At 37.0% G+C, this 26,600-nt stretch overlaps 1 long non-coding RNA gene across 1 annotated transcript in view; it reads left to right on the top strand.

The window, feature by feature from the left end:
• The window catches only part of LOC137856916 (uncharacterized), a 118,354-nt gene that overhangs the window by 34,434 nt on the left and 57,320 nt on the right, over positions 1–26,600 (top strand). The window contains exon 5 of the long non-coding RNA XR_011096873.1: positions 17,471–17,557. This is a non-coding gene — a long non-coding RNA (uncharacterized lncRNA). The remainder of the gene's footprint in view (positions 1–17,470; positions 17,558–26,600) is intronic.

Here is a 26,600-nt window from a genome sequence, read left to right as displayed (position 1 = left end):
TCCAGAAATATTGAGAGGCTTTCCCAAACAGCTGCAGAAGATGTCAAAAGCACTGAAAAAAAAAGTATTATATAAATCTAAACATCTGAAATGCAGAGTAACATTATTGTCTCAGCTGTTGTGATTCAGACTCACTGTATTCACACTTACAGACTAGCAAGTACACATGGACAGAATCACACACAGACACACATACAAGCACAGAAATCACAGGGGGAAAGGAAAGAAAATTACACAATTATAAGGCTAACAGAAAACAAGACAACAGGGCTGTGATATTGTACCTACAATGGTGTTTGATTCAGAGATTCCTTGCCTTAAATGAAATATGTTATCAAATGTGTGGATGTCTCTCTATTTTTGTTCTCTGGATTTTGTAGTCCTCTTTCAGCTTGATACCCTACTTTCCTTAGCTGCAGGGTATAATATAATAAAAGAGGTGTGCATCCATCTATAAGCTGCACTTAAGTTGATGTATGCAACTATGTGTACATATACATCATACTTTTAGAAAGTATATAAATGTGGTGCATATATAGGCATATATATATGCATACACAGATTAATACTTTGATGTATTTAGCATTTTCAACTAATTATACCTTGCAGTCTCATGTTAATTCCCATTTGAAACATTTGGCACTATTCCTCCTAATTCATTTATATTAATGAGGGGAGGATCCTCTGAGCAATAATCAGTTAAAAATCATGACTAGCTTTGTTAATAAATACCAGATTGGTACATGATACTGTATTGGCTTGTCCTTAATTAGGAAGCACTGAAAGGAGTACCAAGAGGGAAATACTCATAAATTTTTCTTTTAAAGTCTAACTGCTCTCTTTCTGGAATTTACATCTTTGAAACAGAGAGAAAAATTATAACTTTGAATTTTTTTAATTTTCCTGCACTTAAAACAGCTTATCTTTAATTAAGATATACATTTAATACAGAAGTTTTTCTAACCTAAGTCCATGTAGGAAAAGAAAAATCAAGAGAAACATAAGCAGCATTGCTAAGTATTAGGTAATTGAAATACTTAATTTAAATATTAGAAATCTAGAAGTTTTATGAAGCATTTGGGGAGGCTGGATGGCTCAGGGAACTGGTAATGAACTAGTGAAGCCTTCATTTGTAGGTGATTGATTGCAATTGCATCTAGTAAAGGCAAGAAAGTCATTCCCATAAGCCAGTGTGCAGCAATGTCTGGGCCCTGTTTTTGTAGACCAGCTCCTTACTCTAAAATAGGGGACCAGGAGAGAGCAGGCATCAAAACTGAATTACAGATGCCAGGAAGAACAGGCAATATATATTTTTGGAGCCTGAATGGTCTGGAATGGTAATAAGCAAATTGCCCATATACTCAAGGAATTTTTCTTGAGTTTTTAAATCTCAGAAACCTTTGAAGTGGCTACTTTTTATTTATTCATATATATATTTTTGGCATCAATTACAATGATTTCTTTTTCCTCATGTCTTCCTAAATATTTAACATTACTGTAGGCTTGCCAATGTGAAATCCAATGGTGCTTGTTTATGCCAGATACCTCCAGTTTATGTATGCTTGTTTTATTAGTAATCAGTAATATGAGTTTTTATTACAGGAAAAACTCAGTTGATCTTTGAGGTCTATTGAACAACTGAATGGCAGTCACTGATGGCCCTGTTTTATGTTATGGTGAAAACTGATGTCACCACCTTTTCTTATAAGGATCTTTACAAAAGTTTAGTGCTTTTATCTGTGACTCTTTTTTGGCCTATCCATAGCTCTTTGCTGTGTGACATGCGTATGAATGGGGAAGATGGGGGGATTATTCATGGACAGGCACTTGGCATAGTGCTTAGTCTAGCAGGCAGCTCAGATTACATGAGACAAGCCTGAAAGGCTGCTTGTGAAGTTATACCTCCATTTTCCCCTTCAACATTTGTTTGTCCAGTCTGTTCACCCTGGAAGCAGCTTGAGCAAGACATTGTTTGCATATGGCTCTTGGCGCCCTGAGCTTGACCTCCCTTTGAGCCTCAAAAAATGGCCGGAGAACAGAAAGTCCTGCAATGGCAACAAGAGGAGAAAAAACTTGAGGAACAATGTGTGGGAAAGGGCAACATTGGAGGGATGGGACTACAAGATGTTGTAATTGTGGTTGTGAGGAATGACTTTCCAGGGCAAACCAGGGACATGCCCATTGATAGGAATGGGGTGGTGGTGTCCTTTGGCATGGGGTGGCAGGCCTTGGGTGCTCTGGGAATGAGTGGAGAGCAGTCATGAAAAGGCAGAGTGTAGAGGAAAGGAAAATAGATCTGTCTTGAGAAATTGTGGTTTTAAGAGACTTCCCTGTATCAAATGTTCTCTGAATGTCTCTTAGTCCCCATTGCACCTTCTCCTTTCATGCCTTTTCAACTCTACTGTCCTTACCCACACTCTCATTTCTCTTTCAGGACTTCATTTTTCCTGAATGAACAGTTTAGAAAAGTCTATTTGTTTGGGATCAGAGTGGGACTGGATTATGCCTCCTAATCTGACCAGTCCTGACCTGGTTTTCCCTTCCTCTGGTGCTGAGACACAACATCAGTTTTCCCTTGGGCTGGGAGGGAACTGCCAATGGATGAGGAAAAAGAGGAATCCTTGAGACTAGGACAGAGGAGGTGGTATGGTCACTTGAATAATCAGCAGTGCTTATGAACAAAGAAATAAACAGCAGTACTGTAACAATTTCAAATACTTTTTAGGAGTTCTGAGGAGCAACTCTCACTGTTTGTCAAATAAGAGTGAGGAAAAAAAAAAGATAAATTACTTAATTTTGACTATTTTTTAATTGTTCATAGCAAATGATAAAATATTTCTAAAATAAGAATCTGAAAACTGTTTTAAAATCACTTGACATGATCTTTTTTAATTTACCCATGACAGAATGATTGCAAATGTATATCAAACAGCTGCTTTCAAATGCAGGTAAGCTGTTGTTGAAAATAGGTTTAATCCTAACTGTTTATGCCTGCTTTTGATGATAGTGCTGTAGAGTATTGTGTTATTTAATAATGCATTCAAGCACCTGTTTAGAGAAGGTATATTCCACTATGGTCCAAAATGAAAACAACCCCATTACATGTCAGGGTTTCATTCATAATTCTTGTATCATGCTCTGATTAGAGTATACATTGAACCTCAGATGAGCATTACCTAAGGCACATTGAGTTAAATGCACTGTATAAACTAGGCACAAACCACAAAGCTACCTTTAACTTGCACAAAACAGCAAGTAGAAATTGATTAAAATATGCATTCTACTAATATAATGGCTGGTCTCAGTATAGAAATTAATTAATGCTAATAGTACACAATCAAAACTGCTTTTAGAAATCTTCTTAGAGCATTAACTAAAATGTTCATTTTTTTTAATGCATTTGACTGAACCTCCGAGACTAAAAGCTTTGCTTCCTCCATGCAAATGTGAAAAAAAAATCACAGCCTGAATTTTCAAGTGGTTATTTTATAGCAACCTCCCCCAGCCATTTGCTTTTGGATTTCTTGTTAACCTGAGCCTGGTCCCAGGCCATGTGTGAGGTTGTACTATTAGCTACTACAGATTAAGGTGGCAGCCCTGGGAATCGAGGCCAATAACATATGCAGATTGAGCCACAGAGCAGAGAAGAAGATAACTAAATGAAAAAAAGGGAAAGGGTATTGTGTTTAAAGAGGCAGCTCAGCTATATTCTAGGCTTTCAGCTCACAGTTATTCTCAGCACAACATATGAATGTTTGTCAAAAAAGACTCCAGGGTGCTCTCTTCCTCACAGTCCTGGTATGCTTTTTTTTTTCTTTTTTTTTTTTTTTTTTTTCTTTCACATTTGGACAAGGCTTTTCACTTTATTGGCATGATTTTTCCTTAGCCAATTTCATTTCCAAAACATAAAACTTTAAAGAGCCACCGCTGTGGGCACAGCAAGGGTCTACTTCTACTACTCCCACAGGACCTAGTTGAGAGGTTCTCTGGACTGACCTTGGACTTTGAGTCTCCAAAGCCAGAATTCCCTTTGGATAGTGTCAGTTCTGGTGGTATCACTGGTGCATATCTCCAGGAATCTCAGGATAAAAAAAGCCTTCAATCTGGGGCACCAGTTATTTAATAATAGAAGTGTTTTTGATACATGTATTTTATATATCTATACACACAGGTGCACACACACGTGTATACATAAACTTCTCATTATTTGCAGGTACTGAGTTATTCCCTTTCTTCTTCTCACTATTTGACCTCCCTCCTTCCTATTCCATATGTTTTTTCCTCTTCATTTTTCTTTTCCTTCTCAGAATCCACCTCCCACCTCAAACCTTTCTGTGTTTCAGGTTCTTGTTTTTCATTATTCCCCAGACACTTCTGCCTCTTTCTAAAAACCCAGACAGGCTTAAAAACAACAATGGCTGGCCTCAGGAATGCACTACTAAAATCTACAGAGACAGTAGCAGTTTACATTGCAAAATGTGTTTGTATGGATCTTAATTGCAGCAGAACTTAGAACTGCTACCATGAAATACGTGATCTTTCACACTCCTAATGCCCATCAGATTTTTTTGCTATGCGTTTTTTTAGCAAAATGAGGTGATGCAATTTGATGGCATCAGTTAAAAAAAAACCACACATCTCTGAACAAATAAACAAAAACAAACTCCACACTTTGTTGATGTGCTCAACAATCCTGGAAAGCAGGAGGACTTGATTCAATTTCCAGCTATTGGAGGTCATTGCTTTGCACACTTTATTTGTCAGCTTTCCTCTTCAGAGGAAAGGACTATCTATGAGTGGCTTCTTCTTTGTTTCATTCCTATTTAGTTGAACTAATTTTGGTTAGGTTCCTCATTTTCCTGAGGGAACCTAGGGAAATTCATCCAGAGGAAAACACTTTCTTGCCTCTCTGCTTCTGCTCAAGTATGGTTGGCATCATAGTAGCTAATTTGCCATCTTCTCAGCTTTGCCTTGGGTACATATTTTGCTGCCTTATGCCTTCTTTACAATTGCATCTTATTATTTTTTTATTTTTTTTATTTTTTTCCTTTCTAAGCTTACAGTGACCTGGCCCATCTCAACCACGAATATCTAATGCTATTAGAGATCCCATGTGCTGTTCTTCCATGGAGAACTACTCTCAGTGCAATCCCTGACTTTGTCCATTCCATGCTTTTTTCCTGTGCTTATGTTTTAACAACCAGAACATTAATATACAGAAGCATTTCATTATAAGCCAGGTGAGAGCTAACTAAGGCTTTTTTTTTTTTTTTTTTTTTCATTTGTTCTAAGTTTCAAAGACAATTTAACATTGCAAAATTTGAACAGATGACTTAAGGAGACATTATTGATGGAAATATTAAACAATTAAAATCAAATGCTTAATGTAATTGAACAAAATGTTCATCCACTCTGCCAAATGGAGTGAGTAGTTATAGGTTTTGAGAGGACAGATGGATGTGTGGTAAGCCATCTAAGTTCCTGAGTAGCTAGAGATACCGGCAAGCTACCTAGAAAGACATGGATAACTGGACCTGTGGGATACTCAGGGCTAAATGATCCTAAAAAGAAGATGGCTTTCTTTCAAAAGTATTTACAATTACACATTAGAGAATTTGCTAATCATTATGGAGTTTTCTATAAGTAGAAAATACAATCCATGACTACATACTTTACAGTTCCTGTCTGGGGATGATGATTTATTGGTAATTCTGAGAAAGGCTGCTTCCTTTTCACTATTTCAAATCACAAAGAGATAAAATTAAGTGCTAAGAAGCCTACAGACTGTAACATCAACTTCTCAGAAAGAGTGGTTAGGCATTGGGAAGGGTTGCCTAGGGAGGTTGTGGAGTCACCATCCCTGGGGGAGTTTAAGGAAAGGTTGGATGTGGTACTTAGGGACATGGTATAGTGGACGCTTTTTGTGGCTGAGGGGACAGTTGTAGTGGATGATCTTGGAGGTCTTTTCCAACCTTAATGATTCTATGATGAACTTGTCTAAAAGATCAGTGGAAACACACTATGAAGGGTATGAGCAGCAAATCTTCTGGCTTTGGCTTGAACTTATCTGAGAACTGATGGGAGCTAAACTGTCTATTCCAATTTCATTAAGAAACATTGATAAAAAAACCAAACAAACTCAAATTAAGGAAAATGTCATTGCTTTAAAAGAAGTCCTTACATCTTCTCCAGTAGAGCAAACATTTTCTACTGGTATTCATTGTAGAATTTGGATCTTACTTGAAAATTTTCTTTGATCATATCTTACCAAATTACATTAAATAAGAATGGAAATACTGGCAAAAATTCAAAGGCCCATCAAATCAACTCTACTGTCTTTAAAAATAGCCTGTAATCATTGTTTAAAGAAAGAGTATCAGAAAGAAAGCAAGTATAGATGCTTCCCCAGCATACTAATCTCACAGTTTCAGGTAATATATTTTCCAAGGGAATTCCAAGATAACTGTGATATCTGATATATATCCTGGGAGATTTTTATTTATTTATTTATTTATTTCATAAAGATTCTAGCTATTGTTTTGTTGTTGTTTTTGAAATTCATTATACTTTTATAATCCAAAACATATCCTGGCAAGGAGTTCCACAGTTATATCAACGGATAACTTGGTTTGTTTTAAATCTTATACTTGATGATTTCACTTCAAACTGACAATCCAAGTTACTTTGTCACTTCTTTTGTTTTTTATTTTTATCTTTTAAATTTTATTTTTAATTATAATAGCTACAACAGGACCTATCATTTACTAGCTTTATCCGAGAGTTTTTTCCTTTATATCGACTTGCATTTTTATTGGTTTGCTGTTTTACCACCCAGATACCCAGAAATTAATTATTTTAATCTAAATTTAACTCTCTGGGCATCAGATATTACAATATTACAATATTTCCAACCAATTTGCCCAGTAGAGAAATTAGGCTTCCTGCTCTACAGCTTTCTGGATCTACCTCCCCACTCCAAAATGCTTTTAAAAATTTGTAGCATATTTCCCACCTCCATTCCTTTGGTACTGAGGCCAATTTAAGCACTAGGTTACACACCACAGTATGTAGTTTGGCAATTTCATATTTGAGTTCCTTTAGAGCTCTTGCGTGAATACCATCTGATCCTGATGATTTGTCACTATTCATTTTATTGATTTGTTCTTAAACCTCTTCTACTGACACTTCAATTTAAGACAGTTCCCCAGATTTGTCCCCCCATAAAGAATGGTTCCAGTGTGGAAACCTCCCTAAGCTCCTCTGTAGTGAACACTGATGCAAAGAATTCATTTAGCTTTTCTGACATGGCCTTATCTTCCTTGAGTACTCCTCTTACACCTGTAGGCCTGATTGACTCTCTGGCAGGTTTCCTGCCTCTGATGTATTTGAAAAAAAAATTATTATTATTTTTATGCCTTTAGCAAGTTATTCTTCAAAATTTTGTATCCCCTGTCTTCTTTTGGATTTGTGTTTAGGCTGCTAGAGTTTGTATTCTTTTCCATTTTCGTTTGTCAGGAAACATATCATGAGACACAACAAATAAAGGAAGCAAACAAGTAGTTTATTGGGGACGGGACAAGAGAGAGAAAGTAACAAAAAGACAAGAGCATCTGTATTCTTGAACAATCATGAACACTATGAAATGTCACTGCTTTCCTGGTCTCCTCCAGATATTGTGAAAAAGGAGAATTTTACTAAAGAGTTAGACTGATTGTTAATATTTATTTGATAGGTTCACTAAGAATCTTGAAAAAAAACCCTGTTCATTTCAAATTTTAATTTTCTTATCGGGTTTGAGAAAAGTCACTGGGTATTTTTGATATCCATCGATAAGTAGAAAAGCCATATCAAAAGGCTTTTCAGTTGTATTTTAAACGAAAATGAAATGACTGAAGAGGAAAGAGCTGTTGTAATGAGGCATAATTTTATTGGTTGCAAACTTATATTTCTTGGTTTCAAATGTTTTCATCCAGCTTTCATCTCAACTTTACAGTTGCATCTGTATGTTCTGTCTTTCAGTTCATCATCTAGATTTTCAAGAAAGTTTCATTAATGTCAGCCTTTCCTTTGTGCTCTCTCTCTCTTTTTGTCTTTTATTGGAGGAATAGATAATAGCTGAGTGTAAGTGGAATTTTCTCCTCTTTATCTGATTTCTATCAACTGAGCAACAACATGGGTTCATCAAGGAAAAGTCCTGCCTTAGTAATGTGATCTTCTATGATATGGTCACCTGCTCAGTGGATGAAGAGAAGGCAGCAGATGTAATCTTTCTGGATTTCAGTAACTTTCAGTAACATTTGATATCGTCCCTCATGGCATCATGCCGAACAAATTGTCCAACTGTGAGATAAACAGGTTCACACTATCATCCATGAGCTGGGTGATGAACTGTCTCAACAGTATTGCTCAAAGGATTGTCGTAAATTAAGCTACCTCTGGCAGGTGGATGGTGACTAGTTGTGTTCCTCATGGCTCAATTCCAGGGCCAGTTCTGTTAAACATTTTTATCATTAATCTGGACACAGGAATGGAGTGCATCCTCAGCAAGTTTACCTATGGTACTAAACTGGCAGGTACTGCTGACTCCCTGGAGGGATGAGACACCTTGCAGAAGGAGCTAGATGGGAGCACTGGCTGATTAGCAATGGCATGAAGTTCAACAAATTAAAATGCTGGGTGCTACACCTGGGACATAGAAATGCTGGACCCAGACACAGGCTGGGAATGAGTGGCTGGGGAGCAGCTCAGCAGAATGGGACCTGGGGTAACCGGTGGGCAGCTGGCTTAGCACAAGCCAGCAGTGTGCCCTGGCAGACAAGTGGTCAACCTTCATTTTGGAGGGTGTTAAACGCAGCGTACATAACTAGCTAGTCCAAAGAAGTGATTCTCCTGCTATACTTAGTGTTGGTACATCCTCACCCAGAATATTGTGTGCGGTTCTGGGCTCCATAATATAAAAAGGATGTTAAGGTCCTTGAAAGTGTCTAAAGGGCAACAAAGCTGGTAACGGGACTGGAAGACACATCCTGTGAGGAGAGGTTGAGGACACTTGGGTTGTCCGGTCTGGAGAAGAGGAGGCTCAGAGGTGACCTCATTTCTTTCTGCAGTTCCCCAAGGAGGGGAAGCTCAGAGGGAAGTTCTGCTCTCTGCTCCCAGCACCCAATGGCAGAAGTTCATAAGGGGAAAGTTTCTTTCCTCCACCTGGTTTCTCCTCTGTGAAGCTCTTCACACCATGTCCAGTGGCCACAGTCTTTTTCATCTAGGAGACTTTTGTGTGAGGTATCAAGGGACCTAAATTTACATAGTGTCTTTACCTTGATATTTACCTCATCCTCATGCCTGATGAGATTGAAAACACATATTTCTGCTTTCTCTTTGTACCTCATAAGGGCAAAGGACAATCATCAAGGCAGCTATTATGGCTTACTATGAACACAGGAGAATCAGAAGGTTTTGTCGCTAGTCTTCCCCTGGTCATTTCTTCAGTAGAGATTTTAATAGACAGAATTTATTGTTTGCAGTTATCTGTGATGTTTAAAACTTGAAAGAAGAATAAATTAAATCACTTTTTTTTTTTCCTCCCTCTTACCAGTGCACCAGTAAATAACACACAGAAGTCATATTCTTATAATGTCTTTGCTCATGCAAATTGCTTAACTTTCATGCCTAGTTTAATTGATTTTAATGGGAGCTAATTATGTCAAGGAGGTGTTCTCACTTGTGAAATAATTTTCAAGATTAGATTTTTGGATAACAATGATAGCAAAACCCCATTTTGGACATATACCTGAGGCAAGGTGGAGAATCATAATTAAGGGTGTAATTCTTTATAACAGACTAGTGCAAAAATGTTTTATTTCTTCTTTAATGTGTGGCAAAATTTTACTGTGTGTAAGTATTCAAGCTGGATTAACATCAACTCTTTGCTGACTAGATTATCAGAAGAACTGGTAGTTGCTTCAGTGTAAGGAATTCACCATTTCAAGGCAGTTATAGGTGAGTATGTCTCCTCACTCATATCTGAAAGCAACAACAAAAAAAATCACAATAAACTAAGTATTCTGGGAGAACATCATTTGTTGATCATTTTGGTTGGTGCTTTCTAACAAATTAATGAGAATATAAATAAGAAAGAAAAACACATTTTATTTTACCTGTGTTTTCCCAGTTTTTATCTGAAGAACATGTAACTTTCTTGCATAGCATAGGAATAGTGCAGAAAGAAGTGCAGATGGTGGGGAGTGGTGCCAGCTAAGGCGACACTTCAGCTCACACAACCTGGTCACAGTCACACAGCTGTGCAGAACCCTCCATCCAGAAGGCATCAGGATCTAGTCCTGAGAGAGTCAAAGCCAGATATCAGATTTTTTTCATGTTAAGAACAAAAAAGGGAGAGAATTGGTCACAATTTTCTTCTTATACTGCTTTTAAATTACAAAATTACACATTCACAGTTACTGTTCAAATGTTTGAGGTGCTTCTGGATGCTCCTGTCATCACCTGAAATTCTGGGTTCTCTCTGACATGGATCTGTTGGAATTTAGTGTTTGCAATGTATTTAGATAATTAAACATTATTTTTTTTTTCTGTTTATTTTATTACTTTATTTTGCTTGGAAATGTAATGAACCTTTAGAAAAGAAGAGAAAGTATTTATAGATATATTGGTGCTGTTGGCCCTGTACTATGTAGTTCTAGAGAACACCGTATTTTTAATTTTGCTGCCTATCTTTCCATATAACGTAGTGTTATTAGTACTGCAACACAGAATGTGTCTCAGCGGGTCATCAGTATGCTTATGGGTCTCGTAGCCAGGGGTATCAAAGCTAATGAATTAAGCTAACCATAATATATTTTACTTTGCTTCTTTATCTCAGACACAACAAAGAATCTGGGAATACCATGGTATGGTATGTAGAAGGTTTGATGAGTTAGACATCTCAACTTGGGGTTCCATAGTTAGCTGTTTCTCTGCTTACACCCAGGTTACAATAACTTAATAATTCTGCAATTGCATAGATATTATTGGACTGGCAAAAGTCAGTCAGTGTGGAGTGGCAAAAATGCACACTACCACTAATCAGTCTGACCCATCAGCTTGGCATGATGCAGAATGTGAGTAAGAAAATACAGTACTGGACTGCTTTGGGGGGTATATCCTCTGGTTCAGGAGGGAGCAAGGATAGAGAAATGGAAGTGGAGCCCCTTTATTGCCTCCAGCACAATTTAGAAGAACTTCTTCATAGGAGTCATTAACGGTGGAGTGACAAAAATGCCAAGTGTAATGAAGTTGTATTATTGGCTGACAAATCTTATCACCACTTCAAAACACAGAAAGATTGTCATCATCATCATAATAATCATCAAAATATTAATTTTCCAATAGGCAAGACAACATCTAGTTGACTTTCTGAGAAAGGATCAACAAATTTCTCTATGCATTTCACTACAGTCGTAGTGACAGAGACATGAGTATTCCATCTCAGGTTTGGACAATGATCAGTTCATTGTAGAAGGGTATTTGCAAGCACATTCTAACAGAAGAAAGTAACAGCTGTACTGCATTTACAGAAAGTTACCTTAGCTTATTTATAGTCTTGCACTAAGGACAAGCTTTTCATCTGCCCTCATCTGCAAAGGCAAGTTATCATAATGGAGGCCACCAGCAGGCTAAGAAGGGAATGTATGAAAGAAATGCATGTCAGAATCTGTTTAAGACAATATGAAAAACTGCTCACGTACATACAAATAGGTGAGAATTCTTTTTCAGCTTTATTTACCTGAGAATGAATTTCAGTTTGAAGAGGCCTTTATGTCGTTTCAGGCAAAGCACCTAAGATATAAGCAATTTTCAACAAGAGTGCTACACATTTGTCTTTATAACAATTTGTATGTAACAGCTTTTATGCAAATGACACTAAAGTGGCACCTTTTTTCTAAATTGGACATTTTTATGGTTATAATTTTCTTCTGTAATAACAGCAAAAAAATGGCTGTCCCAGTGGAGTTGAGCATTTCATCTCTAGTGCTGTTTTGTGAAGTTGGAATGACAAGTTTCTTTCATTTGTGCAAAGAATGACAAAAAATACTTTTTTTTTGTCATTCTTGTCTGACTTGGTTGAGGCAGTTACACTTGGAAGCAGCACCAGTCCCCTGACACCAACCTCTTCTCTGCCAGCAAGAATGGTCTCATAAAATCATAATAAAACTTAAAGGAACTAAAAAATATTGCATTCTTTCTCCTTCTGCTCTTTGAAGGACATAAATTACTTTGTTAGTTTAAGCAGTTGTTGCTTCGGTTTGGTCTTTGGCATTGATTCCCACACATTCTCCAGATGTCAGACAGGTGACTTTTACAGACCGTGGTCTTGGATTTAATTAACCACAATACAAGAGAATTTATGTATTTCATGCAAACATCCCAAGGCATTAGTATAATATACCAAGTAAAATAGGCAGGTTATTGTTGCTTAATTGACTACGCAGTTCTGCAACAGCAATGTACGAAATTGCAGGTCTTTAACAATGATTAAAATCTATCTCAGTTACCCGTTAATTAGTGATCTGTAACCAAGAAACTTTGTGATGGATGATTTTACCCTCACAAACTGATAGATTGGTAGACTTTAATTGAGGCATACAATTAGGTTAACAAAGTCAAAGTTGAAGTCTGATACTTCATCTCATAAAATAGAATCTCATAAAATGTAATTAACTGTAATTTTTAGTAAAAAAACACAAACGTTTATTTTAATGGGAGAAGCCCATAAATACTAAAAGGCCTTGTGCCTTTCTATATAAACTATGCGTATAATGTATATATATATATTTGTTATGTAACCACTTTTCTGTTAATGATGATTTTTATTCCTACTACTCAAGCATTAGCAGAAACACTAAGGCTAGCTTAGGAAAGCACATATGTACCTAAAAGCAGCACTTCTTACAGAGAAACTAGCTGACGCAGCCTGGGTCCATGAACAGTATATTTTGGCATACGGAAGCCTAGGGCTGCACTGAAATAAACCAATGTTTCATCTGCAGCCTGAAGCCCCCAAACCCAGGGTACACTGTCTCTGCTATCTGCAGCAAAGACTATGCAGGGTTCTATCATTATGGCATAGCACTGTATAGTGCATATAAACCTAGTTACATTCCTTGTCTTGAACACAAATGAAAGAATAATTAGTCAAGATAATATATTTCAGCTATTACACGCAAGGCTACATTTTGAGGAATAGAATTGTTACTGCTTACCTCATTCATATGAGCTTTCCTAATGAGTGGGATAAACCCCCAATATAGGAGAAGAAAGATGTAGAAGAGTTTTCTGTTTCTCTTGAGCTTGGACTAAAGGCATGGGATGCATCCTCACAGCCAGGGGATGCTTTAGGGGTTGAAAAAAACAGCAGCTGCCAGTTTCTGAGACAAAACCTGGCCATTTTTAAGCGAGGCAGAAGGAACACCTGAGTTCAGTCTTCCTGTGGTACAACGGAAGCAACATGCGGCTCATGGCTTGTGACACCCTGATTTCAAAGCTGCTGTAGTTGTTAATCCAGTTGTCCTAAAAAGGCAAGACATAGTTGCTGATCATTTTTTTCTAAGCACCAAACAACTACACAGTTGGTGTTACCATTTAGCTTTTCTGATTCTGGACATCCAGTACTTGCTCCACTTTCATTGCAGGAGGTAAAATTATCTTTGAAACAAGTGGTTTGTGATCCATAAGTCATTCATTATGTGGGCTTACTGTTTTGATGAGTACAGCCTATAGCCTGAAAGAGTTTGCATCAGAAATATAAGATGTTCTCTGTCTGATCAACAGTTTCTGTCTCTGATGTTTCTGTTTTGCACTATACCTTCCATTTCAGCTACACAGAACCTATATATATAATTGGTGAACTGCAAGAGTGACTTGAGACATCTTAGTATTCTAGTCAGACAAAGCTTCAAAGCAATTAAAGAAATAACTTTCTGTGCAAAAGGAATTTCCTGAGAATAACGACCAGGGGAAGGAGGTGACATTAATAAGTATATTAGAACACCAACAATGAAATTATGCTTTAAAATCCCCAGAGGAAAAAAAAAAAAAAAAAAAATTAAAAAGAAAAACTCCAGAACAATTAACATTCTTCAAGAAAGATAGTAGAAACCTTTATCCTCCTGTTCCTCCTCCCCCCCCCCCAAAAAAAAATAAAATTAAAAAAAAAATAAAACAAAACACCAAAGAAAAGAAAGAAAATGCAATAGTGCCAATATAGATGAATAGGTGAAGCAGTCTGTATGTTTGGAGCACTTTCATACCAGAAGTTGTGCCTTTAATCATTTGGATTACTGAAATAATTTCTCAGTACACCATATAATTTATAAATATCTGCTTATGAAGAAGCACTTACAGTATTATAGATGAGTTTTAATGCATTATTTACATTTCAGAAGCACAAATGTCATTTTCTCAGCATAATATTAATTAATAAATACTTTGTGCATTTAATAGCACCTTTCATCTGAAGACCTCAAAACATCTCTAGACTTTTACAAGGGGGAAAACTGAGGCAGATAACCACTAGGCTGCATTTTCAAGGTTACACTCTATGTTCCTGGTGGAGCTAGCAATAGATACCCTTGTGTGTTGACTATGAATCCTGAAAACAAACCCCCTGGCCCATTGCACTGCATGAGCAACTCTATGTAGACTAATAGATTATTAATGTTCTGACAATCTAATGGTTTACTTAGTTTGACGTACCTTTAGGGCTTTATAATTAAAGAAATATGTGTTAACATTAGTATTAAAAAATACTTGTTATAGTCAAATATTCAGTGGAATAAAGTTAACAAATGCTCTATTTGCTCTATCTGAAACCTTGTGATGAAAACGGCTTATACAAGGGTAGTGAACAAAAGGACTGATTTCACAAAAAGAAAAAAAAAGTTTTGTTTTTTTTTTTACCTCTTCTAAATAAAATGTCATAAAGACTTTGAAGCTCTGCATTGTCACTCAAACAGCAGGGCTAGGAAAGAAGGCACATTCTAAAAAAAGAAATACATTTAAATTTTTTTTTAAAAATCCTATTTACCTTGGGCCTAATCCTCATTTGAACTAAGGCCTCTCTGCACTTGCAACATAAAGTGACCTCAAAGTGTGGGTGTATATTAGAATACTTTTCCCCAGTGGTATAAAGGATTTAAGAGTCTGAGGAAAAAAAATATTGCTTCAATGTTACCCTCTGCTATATTCCTCGTTACTTTAACTCAGTGGGAAAACAAAAGAAATATGAGCTCTTCTGATAAAGTTTTTAGTTTCATGCATCATATTTACCTTTGATTAAAAGGCTTTTTGGTACAACCACTGCTATCTAGAGTGATCATTGCATCATGAATAATCAAATAAGATTAGCCAACTGTGTCCAGATCCAAAAGTCCTATTATTGTCTGCAGGAAAAGCATCATTTGGTTTTAGATTATTTTATAGTCTACCATAATCCTTGCTAGACTATCACCAGAAAACCACCTGAAATTCCTTTTTTTTTTTTTTCTTCTGAAAAAACATTGAATGTCATTTAACCATTTTCTTTTTATCTTCTATCTGTAGCATACATGACAGTTCACTATTTCTGTCATACTGGTGTGTTTTGTGCTTCGTTAGTTATGAAAATCACATGGTGATTGCAAAGCCTTCATGTGCAAATCAAAAAACATAACACAGTTACATATAGCCCTTGACGGTACTCGTCACTCACTACAGGACTGCAGAAAGAAGGTTCACAATTCCCCTAACACCATTATTTTTCACAAGTGTTCATTTTCTATAGCAAGGTAATCAACTGAGGAATGGGACAGATCCTGCTCTCTCTTACCTTGGTGTAAATTAGGAACAACTCCTCTGAGATTGGAGTGGTTACTCTGACCAAGTGAGATCAGAATCTGGCTTGGAAACTTTGCATAGTCACTATTTAATTTGGAAGAGGGAACTCCTGTCTGTCTCAATTTCTCAAGTGCTATCTGTCTGTTACCAGGCACATGCACATTAATTGTGTGTTTTAAACTTTGTTTGGTTGAACCTGTCATCCTAGGCTAAAATTGTGTGACCTAACTTGTAGTAGCTTTTGCAGTGAAGGTATCATTTACTGTTGAGTATATTTTACTGTGCTGTTATAGATCTTTTCACTCAACCAGCTGTCTAACATGTTGAATAGTCTTTCATCTTGTCAAACACTTCCATTCCCCTTTCTACAGCTTTCTCAGCCAACATGTACACACCTAATCAATCTAATGCCACCGTCTCCAGACTTTAAAACCAAAAAACACTGTCCAAACTACTTTTTTAAAGAGATAGTCATCCTTTTCCAGTAAATTCATCATCAAATGGACTGATAAATTGTTAAATGAGAAGAAACACTTCTCTGAAACTGTTACTCTAGGTCCAGCCTTAGAGCTCCAGTTCAGTCACTGAATCTGTCATTCGGTAAAGGCTGTTGGGGGCTTCCCTTCACACCAATCTTGTATATGTTAATGTAATTTAATTTAATAAACAACTTACCCATGGAACTGAGCTTAAATCCTTTTGCTTTTGCTTATATGTACTTTTTTTTTTGTTGTTGCTGTTGCCATTTTTTAGCAAACAAGATTAGTCTGTCTCAATCTGTTCAATGCTTTTTTTTTTTTTTTTCTTTCTTATTTTTCATCAATGGGAACTCCATTAGTAGATTGATATTTACATCATATAAGAGATGTAAAAAAAGCCATTGGCACTGCTTTCAGGTGTCTCCTGCTATGTGATATAGTACATACCTAACATGGTATGTAGTATTCATTAGGGTTGCTTTTATTTTTATTACTTTTATTTTTATTAGATATATTACCTCCTGAGACTGTATGAAGTGAACCATGTCACTGGGTGAGATTACTACTCAGTTAATAGCAGTTCTGAAATCAGTCAATTGGGAATAGGCTATGTTGCAAGAACCTCTAAAATGCGTATATGTGCAGTGGGGGACAGGGCAGCTCTCAGAAGGGGAAGGTTTTCTGCTGTTGCTGGATTCTCCAGTGGAACATTTTTCAATTGCATGCTCATTTCTATATGTGCTTTTAGTTAAAACAGATAACAACACCTGAAACAAACACTTTTATAGCCAGCAGGTACACATGAAATAGAAAGGCCTGAACAAACAGGTAGAGGTGGTGCTTTGTATTTTCAGCCTGGTTTTGAATTACTAAGGATGGAAGGAGGTAAAGACACTTCAACCTTTAAGCCCCTTTGACATTCACAAAGTGCTAAAAGTCAGCTGGGGTCTAAGCTCTGACAAATTTGCATCTCTTTGAATATGACGCTTGAAAAGCCAAGCCGCTAGATTAAATTTTGCCATGGAGAAAATGAGAAAGGCTTCCATCTCCCAGGTCTACTGGGAGGATCTTTATGGTTGATTTACTTTTTTTTAAATAAATGTTTCTTTATGTGTTTTCTCTAGTTTGTGTCCAGCCTTCCTCTATCAGGCATGCTGTATCTTCTGCCGATTTTTTCAGCCCACAGTAAGTCAACCTGGGCATAGCTGAAGGTGAGAGAATATTTCAATCTATAGTGCATATCCCTTCTGTGTTTTCTGATTAAAATTTGCAAACAAATCTTGGAATAAGCTATACCTGACGTGACTTCTAAAATAATTTACACAGTTTATAAAGCAGGGGCTAAATCCTCCAAACCCTCCCCATGCTATTTGTATGCAGAAGTGATGTGGGTTTGCAGGAGTGGGCCCAGCTGTGTAGCTGAAACCTTACTAGGACAGCAAGCAAAATAATGGTTACAGCAAACCCATAAAAATAATAAACTGATTGTCCATTCAACAAAATCTACTAAAGTGTGAATTGTCTAATGAGCTGCTGTTGTTCAGGCTGACTTGTCCTACATTAACAGTGACATCGCTGACGTGTGGACATGCAGCAGGGATGGTGAGGGCAGGATTTGGCACTGTGGATGTGCCAAATCTGTTTCAGATAATGACAAATAAAAGGGTGTACATAGAGGCAATTTTTGGGGGGGTATATAGAAGCTTATAATATGGACTCAATTTGCTATTTATATGTGGTAATTCCCAATTTATGGCATTCTCAAGAAAAAAACTTCACAGATGTTGAAAGTAAACATTGTTTTAATGTTCATTGAAGAAACCCCAAATACACTGCTGTTGTCATTTCATTATTAAAGAAGTGTAATGCTTGCAAACAATCTAGATTTTACAACAAAACTTGATACCACTCCCTTGTATCTACATTTGCTGCTACAGGAGACTCATTATTTTGGGGATTTCTAAAGCAGAACAAACCTTTCCTGTGATCCAGAAGAAAGCCTCAATACTTTACCCTGTCTTTGATTCTTAGCTGTACATGAAACATGTAAACATGTACATAATAGAGATCATACACAGAGCCAGTAGGAGATGTTGATGTTGTGTATGAAAATTTGTGTTTTTTTTTTTTTTTTCTCTACACAAAAATCATTTGCAAGCTCTGTGAACAGCATAAGTAATGAAAAAAAAAAAACACACAAATATAGCTAGTCTCTCTCTCTCTCTCTCTTCTTTTTTTTTTTTTCTTTTTTAAAATTTATTATTATTTTTAAATTTATTATTATTTTTAATTTCTTGCTGGTTTCTTATAATTTTCTGGCAGATCGGATAACATCAGAATGAAATGTGTTCTGGAGTTAGAACTTAGCAATGCATTCTGCAGTTTTAACTCAAGTCATTTGGGTTCTGATTTAGCCCAACATGTGTCTCTTGAAATAACTCAGGAGAGCAGATTGATGATATACTTAGAAGAGGAAGAACAGCGCTAAAGACTGGCAGTACTAAACAATCCAGTTATTAAATGCATTTAAGCATCTGAAGAAGTATAACTTTCTGGGGGAAAATATATATATATAATAATATATATATAAATACATGTATATTTCGGAATCCAACAAAGTGCCTGTTGACATTGAAGGAAGGTGTAGGGAGCAGGATTAAATTGTGTGTCCAGCTACTAAGCTAATCCTGAGCATTTTAACCTCAGCATGTTACTGTCATATCGGGGTATCATTCAGGTCTATTTGCTTCACTTGACACTGTGGCACTCCAGTTGCAGACCCTGGTTTCTTATAGTTAGAGAAAGAAACCTTTTAGAGTAACTAAGTGGTTTAGTGCTTCATTTATCCACCTAATTATTCTTTTGCCTTTCAGAGACCATTATTCGTTATTATACTTTGGTTTTCCTCCCTCAAGTCCAGTTGCTCTTGGTGTTCTCAGGCCAGCTTCCACCTCTGCATGGTCTTCAGACTGCAGGCTGTGCATTCATCCACATCATTCTCTGTTCTCAGATACCCCACCTAAACATGGAATTCTGTTGGTGATAACCATCACCTCCAGGATTATAGCAAACCAAAAGCAGTGGGCTCTGCCAAGTGTATCCTCGCCGAAGGAGAAAAAGCATGTTGCTACCACCCAGGTACATCCCTCCACAGACCAGGAATGCTCAGGTATGCGGTGATCTGTTTGGCCCAGCTCTGAGCCAGCTGTGGTGGGATGGTGACCAAATGCTGCCTACCAGGTTCAGCACAGCCCAGCGGGTATTTTTTTCTCAGAATTAAGCCCCTAACTCCTGGCAAGTCTGCTTCCCAGCTAGGATAATAACTTGGATGCCTTTTTTTAGAGGGAAAAAAAAAAAAAGTGAGTGATCTGGGAGCCTCTGAGAAAAAGCACTTCAATACCTCATTTAAATAGTCTTATGCAACGTATTGGAGTTTCTAGGACAACTCTCTTACAAATGAATCATTACAGCAGTAAAAGCCAGTTTATTATTTAACCAATTCAGGCTGAGTGGAGACTGGAGAGTATTAGCACTTGCATTGATTGTAAGTAAGAGTCTAGTAATTAATGATCAGAGTTTTCAGCAACAGTCTTGAGGAGAGAGTGCAATGTGCCTGACTAGGTATGACTGAGGAGGTGGTAACTGAGGTGGTAACTGAATTCAGAATTAGCCTGAAGACAAGGGCAATAAAAAGCCCATAACCCATTGCCAATACTTTTCTACGCGCCACAAATGTTACTCAGTGATTACTCACTGCTACACAGTGAGTGGATTAAACTAGGCACTTTGGATCTGGATTGGCACAATAATTTTCAGCCTCTGTATGACGCTTATCCCTGGTAATTGCTAGAATACTTTACAGAAGAAGGCAATTGCCTCAAAAGCCTCCTGGGAATTGCTTTGAGTGGTCAGAAGCCAAACTAAGGGGTGAGGAAATGTCTCTGGTAACCAAAGGCTGGAGCTAATGTACAGATACGACTAGAAAAGGCCACCTTTGTCTTGGTCCTGGCATGTTGTCTTGGTCAGAAGTGGTCAGACTGTGTTACAAATCTGTGCCTACATTTCTTCAGTAAAGAGCAGTTCTGAAAAAAAATAAATAGCTTTTGACTGCATTCTTTTTCTTCTACTTATTTCCCATTTCTATGGTAATATACACCAGGAACTCCTTCTTTAAATCTACCCAACAGATCCACATTTGCTAGAACCTTGAACTTACTTTTCCTCCATAATAATAAATTTCAAAATTATTTTGTGTTTAAGAATATAGGATGATATAGATGACCCTACATTGCATTTATACATATGGTGGAAAAGTGTAGCTTGGAGTCGGCCCTTTACCACACTTTGAGGTGATCTGCTAATTTCTAAAGCTTCCGGATTTACTGTGGTCCATTTTAATGCTTAAAGCAATAGGCATATTTATTTATTTTAATGAAACAAGAGATGTATAAAAATGCCATGACTTCTGAACTTCCAGATTTATGAAATCCTCCTTTTTCTTGAAATATTTTATTCTGAAGAGATAGGCACATTTGGGACAAATTTCATCCACTGTATGACAATAATATAGCTGTCTTTCCTTATCTAAGAAATATATAGATATTAGTCTTTAAAGGATTAATTTATTCTATAATTCTTACAGTTCAGGTCACTAAATAATAATAATAATAATAATAATAATAATAATAATAATAATAATAATAATAATAATAATAATAATAATAATAATCCCTTCAGAAATAATTAATAATGAAAATGTAATCAAAAATTAAAAAAAAAAACAAACAAAAAAACAGCAACAAAACCCCTTTCCCCTCTTATCATCATTGTGCTTGAGTTCTAACTGTATTTGTCCTTCAGATGGCATGATCTTTAGAGTACTGGCTTAATTTCTGATTCATTCAGTGGAGACTACATGGTCAACATATAGCAAAAGAGCACATAATAATACACAGAGTTATGATAGGTGCAGACACACACTCTGGGTGCAGTTCTTCAATGGCTATAAATCTGAATGCATATATGGTTGCTTGCACATTTAAAATCATGCATGTAAACAAATGAGGACAGACACATACACATGAAATACTATCCTCATAGCACCCATGTCAGGGTTATGCAAATTGATTTTGTGTGTGTGTGTGTGTGAGGTACAAGCAGATACCCATGATCTTAAAATGTTACTGTTAACATGACATGTTTAAATACAAATGGACAAGTTTATGTTCCCTTCTGCCCCTTTCTTTCTGTCTCCCACTCCCTCTCTCTCCCTTTCCCCCCTTCTCTCACTTTACCTTCCCAATGGCACTATTTTATTTCAGAAGAAAACTTATGAAAATTGTTGAAACATACACTACAAAGCATTTCCTTTTTTTCCTCTCCTTTTTTTTTTTTTTTTTTATTTATTTCAGCAGATAGCCCCCAAAAAAGGCAGGGATGTCAAAGGCTTCGAGTCCCCCCTTTGACATTCACGCAGTGCTGAGAGTCAGCCGGGGTCTCAGCTCTGACAAATTTGCATCTCTTTGAATGTGACGCTTGAAAAAAGCCGGAGCTGCTAGATTAAATTTTTTTTTTTTTTTTTTTTTTTTTTTCCGTCGAGAAAATGAGAAAAGCCTCTATCTCTCCGCCGAGTCTACTGGGAAGATCTTTATTCTGATTCTTGTTAGAATTGTTTATCACCCTGACAGACCAGACTCGGACGAGATAAAGGCGCTGCTCCATCACGGGGCCTGACAGTGGTAGGACATGCAGAGAAATGAAAGGAGCAGGGGAAAATATTATTAATAGATGCCGACTTGATTTGCCTCTATGGCACGTCAAGGAAGGAAAGGAGGGGGGAGCCACGGCTTGATTGCAAGCCTATGAAGTTCTGTCCAAAAAAGAAGCTATTTTTCATTAAGTGATAGAAGGGCTTTTTTCATGTTCTTTCCTGAGGAGCTGATAACTTATGCAGTTTATTCTAACCCTGCTGATTTCTGTCAGGGAAAGAAAACTCCTGAAAGATGGCTCCAGCTCGTCCTTTTCAGGCTGTCTTGTCAAAAATGGTAGCAAAGCTTTAAAGCCCTGGTCTTGACTCCTGCAAGGTCCCTTCGATGTGATTGGGTTTGTGTGTGTCGGTGAGCATGGGGGGCCAAGGGAGGAAGGCGTTATGTGCCCACTATGTCCCTCCTAAGGAAAACAAAAAAGCAAAATATATATGCAGAGCAGTGCTTGCACATATATACATGCACACATGCACTGCATGCACTGGGGCTTTGCATGTTTGAGCATACATGCAGAAACATTCATTCTGCTGCCTAATTATTCTGCAGTTAGAAAATATTTGTCTGATATGAGTATGTGCTGAATTTGGGAACAGGAGGCTGGGCATTAACTTAGAGCAGCCTCATTCAAAATGAGCATTAAAAATAGAACCAGTTCCCTGCTACCTCCTGTATGTAAGGGCTCACATAGAAAACTGACCAGTGATACCAGCTGAGGGGGTAACACAGTGATGCTGACTCTGCTGAGATTCTCACATGTTCTGTGGCAAAACTGCCTCTACATGACTGTCATTACTCCTAGGCTAGATTTATTCATTTTCAACAAGGAAAGCAGGAGTGAGAAATACCATTTGTGGGTGTCATGGACACACTTATTCTTGGATCTTTCTTATCTGCAGCTCTAACCATTTGGGGCATTCACTGCAATCACAGTGTTGCATGAACACAGTTCCTTACTTTTAATTTCCTTGTTCTTCATCTGAAAGGACTGTGTTTGATCACTGAATTTTAATTCCATTTAAATTAACTGCTGGAGAAATGCTTGCCTGAAGGCAATGGAGTAGGTCTGTTTCTGTGTACCTGCTCTTTGAGATCACTTCCTGCTCGCTCCATCCTACAACCTGTTGAGCATCCCTAAGAAGCTGTGAATGCTGCTTAGCTCACTTTGGTTTTAATAGGATGGGAATGTCTGCAGCTCAAGGGAATTACTCAGCACTTTTATGGTGGAAAGGAGAATGGCTTTTTTCTGGAAAGCTCATAGACAGTCGGACTGCTAGGCAGGTCACTTTCTCTTCCTCCTTCATATTTTTCCTAATTAGTTGTTCTTTATAGTAAGACCAACAAATATGAAACCCCAGATCCTTTCCATTCAGTTCAAAATAAAAGATGAATTACTGAATTTGAAAGTGAAAAGTACAAAAAAATAAATGGTAACATGTCCACACAGAATTTTAATCTTCATCTTTTATTCTCACTGCCATTTGTTTCCCTTATTCATTGTATTATATTCAGAGCTAAAGGTTTTTTTTTTTTTTTCCTTTTTTTTTCTTTTTTTTTTTTTTCTTTTTTTTTTCCCAGAGAGCTTAAAAAAAACTTGAGGCACCTATCTAGCTAACTCTCTATCATGTCTCTCCCATACAGCCAGTAGCATAGTCAAATCTGGAAATGACTTTCAAATTCAGATGCAGAGGAAAACGATAGGGTCTACCTTGGGGAAGTCCTGGTAATACTGCATGTAGGAAGTACACAGATGCTTAGGTTAAACAGTTGCCAAGTTTGGAGTTATGAAAGATTTTTACCACCTTTTCAATCACCGTTTTGGTGATCCTCCTGACCCCTCCTGAACACTTCCCTTGGTACACTGTTGTTTTTCTGTTAAAGATATCATAAAACATTAGGTAGCCTGATGTACCTGCTGTTGCTGGAGAATTATGGACTGCTGTGTGCTAAATGCGTGTGTCATACTTAACTGTAAGCTGATAACTACATGAGACTGAATTCGATAACCCAGTTACCCAGCTGTCTATTCTTTACTACATTGGATGAGATTCCTTATGCAAATCTGTTGAACTACTCTTGGATTTAAGATTAAGGACATTTTTACCTACTTCTGAATGGTACTCTAGTTACTCTAGTTACTATCATATAATAGCAGTAATAAAGGTATAAAGGTGCTGGAGCACTTGACTAGGAGAACATACAGAGGGAGAGCATAGACTTTGCTCAGATCATCTCAGGGGAAATTAAGGGGATCTGCAAGCTGAGAAGGGGAAAGCAGCTACTGTAGGTTGATATTCTGATATGCAAAAAAAGGCACTGAAAACTTCCAGCCCATGCCCTTTCTACATTTTCAGTGTTGTTTATTTACTGGGCTGATGTCTATGAATCCTCAAGAGCCTTGTGCATGGGAGATTTGTTCTGATTTCAGGGGCTATAGGAACATTGTGAGCAATCCTGACTTGGCTCTATGTGATGAGTCTTCTGGTAAAACATAATGACCAATTATAATAGAAAAATTGTAATAGATAGTTTCATTTACTGATAGTGAAATGACAGAAGTATTGTGTGAGCTCCAGATCATATATTCAGTTCTGTACGAAGCATGTAGCAAAAGTCTGTCTACACACATCAGAAAGCAAAAGGATGGGAGAAAAGAAGTATAATGACTGCCTTTTCATATCTCAGGATCTGAAGGATGTAGATACTGAGCAACCCAAGATCACAAACAAAGTCTGCAGAAAGGCTGAATGATTGAACAGAGACCTTTAGTCCCAGTTCAGTTTCTTAACCACAGCACAGCCATCCTCATCCCAACCCAGGGTGGCTCAAGGCTGTTTTGGCTGAGCTATGCTCATCATATCATGTTCTGTTGTAATGTGGACATGCCAAGCAATTTAAAAAGTCCCCCCTTTTTTATGACCACGTGTAGTTTACTCAAATTCTGTGAGAAGCATCATGACGTAGGTAGGGATTTACCTCTTTTCTTTTTTTTTTTTTTTTTAACAGTTTTTGTTTACATTGCTCCAGTGACAAAGGGGGATATTGTTAATGTAACTTTGAGAAAGAAGGCTGAGTTATGCATCCCCAAAGTCCTCTATTTGCATACTTTTAGAAAGTGGATATATTTGGCAGGCATTCTTTTTATTCAGCCAAGGTTTTGGCACATGCCAGAGTACAGAGGCTGAGTGAGCATCATGTAGCAATTTAAACTGAGAAAACAGATGTGGTTTTGCATTTTGGTATGTGTGGAGTCTCAGGCTACCATGAAAATATCTTTGGGTAATCAGCACACCCAAACTGCACAGTTCTCATGTAGCATAAACTTACAGTTATGCTACAAAAGGAAATATTTTACTGAATCTTTTACTGATTTTGTTTTTTCATTAACTTATACTGCTCCAAGTTAACTCTGTTTTGTGTATAATTAGAATTGAATTTATGAAGATTCATTTAATGTCAGATAATTATCCAGAAGTTTGGGTACTTATATGTACTATTCAGATCCTTGGATCTATAAGATGAGAGAGGGTGACATCAGAAGATTTTTGGGGTAATAATTCCATATGATCATACTGCGATACCCAGATGAAATTATTTTTCTTCTGGTACTTCAGCACTCCTAATGCTGAGTGGGAGAATATTTTACAAAATGTGCAAAAACTAATGAAACAGTGAGTTAGTTAAGCAGCACTGAACAGAAGAAAAAATACTTGCTTAGAAATCAGTTCAAATTTAGACTAAAGAGCTTATGAGTGAAGTACAAATTTAACAAAAGGAGTTTAATACCCAGTCCCATATCACTGGCAAAATTACCTTGATTTAAATGCACATCAGTTCAGGTCAATAAAAGTCTTTTTTTTTTTTTTTTTTTTTTTTTCACATGATAAGTAAGAAATCCTGAGTAATGTCTAGAATGTGTTCATTGCTGATTTGTCTGAATTAAGCATGGAAAATAATAATCTTTGCATTGTTATGCACTCCTTTATTAGGTAATGTTAAGTGTGATGGTTTCAAGTTGTAAAGTAGGAAGTTAGGGCTATTAAATCATGACTTTTGTGTATTTATGGAAAACACTTCTACATTGGAGTAGTTACTGGTTTGCTAGTTTTTTGTTTTTTTTTTTTTTTTGTTTGTTTTTACAAGATTGTGTGGAAAAACCATGCTACTAACATGTTCAATAGCACTTAATTTTCAACTGAAAAAGCAATTGTAGATTGACTCAGAGCAATCTCCAAACAAGGTTTAAAAAGTTGCTGTAAAATTACTTGCTGGCTGAGTAAAATGCATTCATCCACACTGACTGTCCAGTTGGCTGCCATTGTGAACATTTGCTTTTTAGTTCCTACTTTCATCAATCTAATTTGTTTTCCCATAGAAAGTTTTGCATATGTGGCATTAATTTGTGGATGTGGCCCTAGAGGAATTCATTAAGATTGTATTTTTAATATCACCTGTTACTAGAAAGGAGTTAATAATTCAAAACCATTTATCT

This window comes from Anas acuta, chromosome 5 (assembly GCF_963932015.1).
Source record: "Anas acuta chromosome 5, bAnaAcu1.1, whole genome shotgun sequence".
Classification (NCBI taxonomy): Eukaryota; Metazoa; Chordata; class Aves; order Anseriformes; family Anatidae; genus Anas; species Anas acuta.
Note: the sequence above shows the minus strand (reverse complement) of the source record. Positions and strands in the feature narration are given on the sequence as shown.